The sequence below is a fragment of the Eretmochelys imbricata genome, chromosome 5 (assembly GCF_965152235.1).
Source record: "Eretmochelys imbricata isolate rEreImb1 chromosome 5, rEreImb1.hap1, whole genome shotgun sequence".
Taxonomy (NCBI): Eukaryota; Metazoa; Chordata; order Testudines; family Cheloniidae; genus Eretmochelys; species Eretmochelys imbricata.
The window spans coordinates 107082852-107090941 of NC_135576.1; positions in this window are offsets into that span (position 1 = coordinate 107082852).

Consider the following 8090-nt stretch of genomic DNA (forward strand, 5'->3'; position numbering starts at 1 on the left):
GCATCATGAAACCATGGGAAATGAGCCTTCACTGCCAGATCATTACTGCCAAGGTCTGGCTGCCAGGGTCAGAGGGTGAGTGAGCCGGAAACGTGCAGGGGAGCAGAAAGGGCAGGACCACCTACTTCTCCCGCCAGACGATCCACGCCGGGTTGGCATGAGACCCAGCCGCCCAGCACAGCAACTGGGCTGTCTGACAGAGAGACTGGCTGTGTGAGGTGGTGGTGGTGGCCGGCTGCCACCCTCCTGGCATAGGCGCTGATTCCGTGGGTGCTCCAGGACTGCAGCACCTATGGAAAAATATTAGTGGGTGCTTAGCACGGGGCGTCCTCAGGGGAAGGGGCAGAACTGTGCCGGAAGAGGCGGGGAACAGATGGTGGTTTCAGGGAAGCGGTTGGGTGGGGCCTAGGCGGAGCAGGGGGTTTGATCACCCCTCAGGGCCAGAGGAAGCTGGCACCTATGCCTCTGGGCCCGGCTGCTGGAGACAGGGGCTAAACGTGCTGGGGGAGAGGGGGCAGGCGCAGTGTGAGGAGAGAGTTTCCTCTGCCCACACAGGTAACTGATGGGGTGGGGAGAGTGCAGCAGTCCCCAGGCTGGGCGCCAGGTGGGAGGCAAAGAGGAGTGAGTGGAGGCTGGGACCTTGGTGGAGGGGATGGAACAGGGGGCGGGGCTTCAGGGGGAGGGGCAGAGCAGGGGTGTCCAGTTTCCAGAAATTGGAAAGTTGGCAACCCCAATTTGGATAGGGATAACTATAAAAATCAGGGGGTATGGAATGTTCAGTTAAAATGGTTATTGAGAACACATAAATAAATAATAACATCCTGAAATTGATGACTGCTCACACACCTGTTGTTTTTTTGGCAACTATCAACAAACCTGTGCAGCAGTTTTGAAAGAAAAGAGGCACTGTATGTTCTTCGACAAAATGTCATCAGTTCTACAGTATAAATCCAGCCAATACAAATAATCTGCAAGGGGTTGTAGATCGTGATTTGATTGCAGACAGAGCATTTTCGTGGCATTTTGGTAAAAATAGCAACTGATTTCCTCTCCAGCCAAGCAATCTGATCTCTACCATCCTAGCAAAATCAGCTGCTAGACACCAGTTTTTACATCAGGATCAGTCAGCCAGAAAAAAACGTACCCTGCCTGCAAGTATACTGTGCCACTGGGATCCTAACCCGTTCAGCTGCAGAAGACTGTCCAATGGGCAGGAAAAAGGTTAACCACCTTTGTCAAGTCTCATGGGAAGCAGACGCTTACTACTGTAGTAGGGATGGAAGAGCATTAAATATGCCCGTTAAGGCTCAAGGGTCAATTTGTGCCAGTGCTATATGCTCTGCATTCTGTCTCTTCTCAAAGTCCTGTTGTTTCTCTCTCACAGTAGATAAATGGCATCTACACGTTTTAGATGGGGAAGGCTTAACCAGGCAGATTGCAGGTGTGATATACTACCACACTACCGGTAGTTTTAACTCTATATTTTTTCTCTTCAAATACCTTTTGTCAGTATTCCACACTCCCTTTTTGCTTTATGTCCTGCCCCTCTGTCTCATTTTTGGACATGCACATTTTTTGGTGCTGGTGGCCATTTAAATAAAACACTGATTTATTTATAAAAATTATTTAGTTCAGCCTTAGTGGAAGCATTAGAACTAAAGGACTAAATATAACTTTCATGGTTTTTTTTTTCATTCTTAAGATGAAAAGATGTTTTTACACATTTAGTGCAATTCTAAATAAAGTCTTAAGGGCAGAGGAATAAAGAAATGTTATTACAGACATATAATCGTGCATTTTTAGGGAAACGTATTTTTATGCAGTTAGTACATTTTCAAATAACGTTAAATAATTTACAAAATCTCAGTAACAGAGGAAAAATAAGTGTTTTATATATCTAATTCATTTTAGAGAACAATGTTTTTAATGAAATTAGTCAACTTTAATATAAAGTAATTAAGTACAAAATCCTAGTAAAAGAGGAATGTAGGATATATATATATATATAGTGGTAAACCCAGGACAAAAAGCTACAGGTGTGTGGGGGGTAGTAATTAGTTCTAGGGGATGAAAAGGCCCCTCCCTATCCACTGAGGAGAGAGAACCACAGGGCCAAAAGGTTCAGCTGGAAAAGGGGTTGCTAGGGAACCAATTAGGTTCAGCTGACTCCAACTACTTGGGACCTTTTTAAACCCTCCCCTGGGTGGAAGGAGGGGGAGAGTGAGGGAGTGAGAGGAGCAGGGAAGCTGCCAGGAGGCTGTTTGCAGGAGGACACCAAAACTTCCACGTAAGGAGGCTGCACTCGCTCCCCAGAAGGGAAGGAAAACAAGCACAAGGGACTGACTGAGGAGAGGAGTAGCAGGACCCTGTGCCACCTATAAGGATTTGCCTTGCCCCAAACCTGAGTCTCCAAGGCTAAAAAAGGACTGAGCCTGCTGAGGCGAACAAGGTTTTTGCCACAATATATATAATAAAATTAATTGCTAAAGGAAAATATTTGTATGAAGCCACTACATTTCTAAATAACTTTGATTAAAGAGCTTCAGAAAACCTACAAAGTATTAGTGATCAAGAAAGAAAATATACCGATAGAGTTACATACAAACGGGCGCAGTTGTTGTATAATCATCAACTGCCTCATTTTAAGAAACTATATACATGCAATTACTACATTTCTAAATAAAGTAATTAAATAAATGTACAGACTTTCACTGACAGAGGAATTGAGGAGAAATGTTAATACATATATACCATGCATTTTGAGAGAAAAATATTTTATGCATTTACATTTACAGAGTACATTTTTAAACAAAGTCTGCTTAACAATCGCACAAAGACCCCAAAGTATGAATGAATATGAGAAAGTATAACCTTAGAGTTGGTTACATTGTACAGAGTACAGTTCTAAAGCCGCCTTTCAGAGAAACAAGAAAGTTTTAAAACAGCTAGAAAGGAAAAAAGGAAGAGAGAAGAGGAAAAACAGCTCTCTCCGCCAATTGTCACCAGCTAAATCCCATAAACCCCTGCTCTGGGAGCTTCTGACGAACCACGCTTTACTGATCAAACCAATCATAAAGGCCTCTTTAATCCTGGGACCTTTTGTGGAATACATAAAATATTAAATTGCATCACATTTTCCTGAGCCACACTACATTTTTTAACCCTCACAAAACTTTTTATTGTAGTGTATTAAAAAGTAAATTAGAACTAAAATACCAATCAAAAAGGCCTTGCATGTAGATTTTGTTATTTGGTTTTGTAAAAAGTTTATGTAAATTTAGCAATTACCCTTATTTGTTTTTATTCTGGACCAGGAATATACTTTCTTTTTTCTATATCATGTCTCTACTGTTTGTCTTTAAAAACTGGTAGACCACCCCAATGGAATACATGCTTAACTTTTATTCCAACTTCCAATTTATTCCAACTTATTAATTACATTTACTCAAAGAAATGTATTGCTTTACAACCATTTATATTTAGTGGAAAATTAGCACCTATTGGCTTTAGGTGTAAGAAGGTCTGTTAATTTTAGTAAAGTTGTGTCTAATTGAATTGTTGTCTGTGTAGTATCACAAGTTTATTACTTTCTTTCAGTAGGACTGCAGTGCCACAAGAATTTCATTAGGACTTTGTAGTTGTGAGGGAAATGACATCATAGCCAGACTGCTGTAATAAAATATTACTTCTTCTTCATCATTGTTGTCATCATCATCATCATCATCATCATCATGTCAGTGCAGACATACCCTAAGCCCAAATCCTCTCCTAAGTTACTTTTTAAAATGAACATAAGAACGGACATACTGGGTCAGACCAAAGGTCCATCTAGCCCAGTATCCTGCCCTCTGACAGTGGCCAATGCCAGGTGCCCCAGAGGGAATGAACAGAACAGGTAATCATCAAGAGATCCATCCCCTGTCACCCATTCCCAACTTCTGGAAAACAGAAGCTAGGGACATCATCCCTTCTCATCCTGACTAATAGCCATTGATGACCTATCCTCCATGAACTTATCTAGTTCTTTACAACATCCTCTGGCAAGCAGTTCCACAGGTTGACTTTGCATTGTGTGAAAAAATACTTGCTTTTGTTTGTTTCAAACTTGCTGCATATTAATTTCATTTGGTGACCCCTAGTTCTTGTGTTATGAGGAGGAGTAAATAACACTTCCTGATTTACTTTCTCAACACCAGTCATGATTTTATAGACCTCTATCATATCCCCCCTTAGTTGTCTCTTTTCCAAGCTGCAAAGTTCTAGTTTTATTAATCTCTCCTCATATGGCAGCTGATCCATACCCCTAATCATTTTTGTTGTCCTCTTCTGAACCTTTTCCAATTCCAATGTATCTTTTTTGAGATGGGGCTCCTACATCATTTAGGCACTTTTGCAAATTTTAATCATAATGTAAAATATCTGCCATTATTCTATTTTAATGTAATGATCATTTCTGGTACAAGAAAAACAACAATTATTAGGTTGCAGTGGGGAAAAAACAGCCTAAGGCACAGTAGGAAATACATTGTTGCTTTGGTTTGTTTGTGGTATCATTTCCAATTTACCAGAAATGTCTCCATTATGAAAAAATGAGGAATTTTAACTTAACCAGGACGTTTGAAGTCAATAGAAGCTACATCGGAGTAAACGGGGGTAGTAAAGGACACTGTTGTTTGATTTATGTAATCATAAAGAGTAATAATAAATACTAACCTCGGAAAGGTTCTGGTTTATGGTAACCTATTTTTTGTGTGTGAGTGTAATGTGTATACACACTTTCTTGGATGGTAATGTTGTCTGAGTGTTAATCATGAGGACACCTGCCCAGCTGCACTGATGTTAATGAAGACTGTTATCTGTGAGGACCCTTATTTTCCTATAATAGCAGCAGATGATCTATCTACCTCTTTATATGGCCCTCATTACCTTCGCATCTGAGCACTTTGCAATCATTTTTAGATTGTAAGATAGGCAGTAGTATCCCTATTTTACAGATGGAGTATGGAGGACCAGAGTATCATAGACTTTAAGGTCAGAAGGGACCATTATGACCATCTAGTCAGACCTCCTGCACGACGCAGGCCACAGAATTTCATCCACCCACTCCTGTAACAAATCGCTGACCTATGTCTGAGCTACTGAAGTCCTCAAATCATGGTTTAAAGACTTCAAGGTGCAGAGAATCCTCCAGCAAGTGACCCGTGCCCCACGCTGCACAGAAAGGCAAAAAACCCCCAGGGTCTCTGCCAATCTGCCCTGGAGGAAAATTCCTTCCCTACCCCAAATATGGCAATCAGCTAAACCCTGAGCATGTGGGCAAGACTCACCAGCCAGAGCCCAGGAAAGAATTCTCTGTAGTAACTCAGATCCTACCCCATCTAACATCCCATCACAGGCCATTGGGCATATCTACTGCTAATAGTTGAAGATCAATTAATTGCCAAAATTAGGCTAGCCCATCATATCATCCCTGCCATAAACTTATCGAGCTTAGTCTTGAAGCCAGATATGTCGTTTGCCGCCACTGCTTCCCTTGAAAGGCTGTTCCAGAACTTCACTCCTCTGATGGTTAGAAACCTTCATCTTATTTCAAGTCTAAATTTCCTGATGGCCAGTTCATATCCATTTGTTCTTGTGTCCACAGTGGTACTGAGCTTAAATAATTCCTCTCCCTCTCCGGTATTTATCCCTCTGATATATTTTTAGAGAGCAATCATATCTCTTTCTAGCCCTTCTTTTGGTTAGGCTAAACAAGCCAAGTTCTTTGAGTCTCTTTCATAAGACAGGTTTTCCATTCCTAGGATCATCCTAGTAGCCCTTCTCTATCAGTTCCAGTTTGAATTCATCCTTCTTAAACATGGGAGACCAGAACTGCACACAATATTCCAGATGAGGTCTCATCAGTGCCTTGTATAATGGTACTAATACCTCCTTATCTCCACTGGCAATACCTCACCTGATGCAAGTAGATTATGTGAGGTGCCTAAGGTCACACAAAAAGTCAGTGAGTGAGCCAAGAATTGAACCCTGGTTTTTATGTCCCAGTCCAGTGACATCCTACAGCCTTCCTTCACATAAGCAACTTCACATGTGTAGGTATAGGAGAACAAAAGCCAGTAATGTATTTTACTGGGGGCATCAGCTCTGATACATACTGTCCTCTGCCATTAAGCCTGTGGAAGCTGTGGCATAATCCCATTGTGGGATTGATGGGTTGATAGGGGGCATGCTGAGCCAGTGAACAGCTGAGGTATCTGGTATGATCCTCCATAATCCTGGTGAATTTCCTTTGTTGAGGATACAGTGCAGATGCTTGAGGGCAAGCAATTGCCTCATGGCTCTGAGATAGCTATATTACCAAGCAAAAGGATGGAAGTACAGGGAGCAACTAGGAAATGCCGACTCTTCCCAATACAACCCAAAGACTCACGCTGATACACCCTGGTTGTGAGCCTATGGCTCCACATACTTTCCAGAATATTCCTTCTGTTCTCAAGATGATGCTGGAAATTAGAAAGAAAGAAGCCCCCCTCACTCCAGATAGGAGAAAACAGAATTTCTAGCAGACCCTTTGTCTCGTCCCAACGTTTTTTCCACAGCAGGGGATGGTAAAGCCCCTAACGTTAAGGGCACTAACCTTCCACAATGCTCTGAATCAGGACTAGCCCCTAGTGAAACCTCCACAAATGAAAATAGCAATCTGGATTTTTTTTAAATAATGTATCCATAAATTACAATGGCACAACTGCATGCAACCTGTCAGCTGGCATATAATTATCTTACTCTTATTAGATGTTGTGAAATATAAGGTAAAATGTGTAAGGATAGTAACACTACTGTATGGGAATGCCAAACATCTTTAATTATGGCAATTGTTTTATTAGTTTTGTACATTCAAAAATGTAAATTACTGATATTTCCATAGGTTCCTTTTTCTTTTAAATGTAGTGGCTCACTTGGACATGGAAAATAAAAAGAAAGAAATGTTCACACATGCTGGTGAATAATAATAAAAAAATTGAATGAATTGCAATATGTATGTGCAACAAGCACTCCCACAGGATAATTACATTGAAATGTGAATAAAGTTAAAGGGAAATAAAATTTATGAAATTCAAGATACTATTCAGAGGTTCTGGGTTCAATAAATGAGTACAGTAAGATTTGTTATATAGCCGAAGAGGATAGTAATAATTAAAATGCATTTATGTCAAGACTCTGATACCCTTGCTTATCATGAGTAGTGTGAAGTTCACACACTCGAGCACGCTTCTGGAACCTGCAAATCCCAAGATTCAGCCATCACTGCTAAACTTTTGTGGACATCAAAACAGCCAGTGGACAAACAGTATTGCAAACAAGTCTAACATCAACTCTGGTAGGTGATGTCCATATGCACTCCATTGTTCCAATCGTCTGGACTGTTCCCAAATAAGGAAATCAATGTAGCAAAATTGGGAAAAGCAGCAGGAAAAGGTAGTATTTACGCTAGATTCCTATATAACCTGGGTCCACCAGCAGAGAAATGGATGATGCAGCTTTTCACCAATATCCTGGAGACGAGTGAAATCTCCTGCGTGTGGAAAGAAGCCAAGGTATTTGCCTCCTAAAGCCTGGAAGACCTGCAGCCTTCTATTTATATGCAAATCTTCCTCTTGAGGTGGTGGAGTGTATGATTCTGAACCGAATCGGGCCCAGTGTGGACACCAACCTACCATCGGAACAAGCTGTTTTTTGACTGTATAGAAGTTGCTGTGACCTTTACCCCAGCCCTCTTAACAAACATTGAGGCTGGATTCCAACCAAAACTCAAGAGTGGTACTGCCTCCATGAATCTGTCAGTGGCATATGACACTGTCTGGAGAGATGGTCTGCTTCTGAAACATGCCAAAGAAATCCATTATGTGCAGCTTCTCAGGCTGCTGAACACCATACTTAAGCAGCCGAAGGATGCACCTATACCTTGAAGGTTAAACCAGCTAGCCATGCACTTTGAATGCACTTTGGGCTACCACAAGACACTGTACATGCTCCAACATGCTTCAATGTATACACAAGCGATATGCCTGAAACGATAGCAAAGACATTTG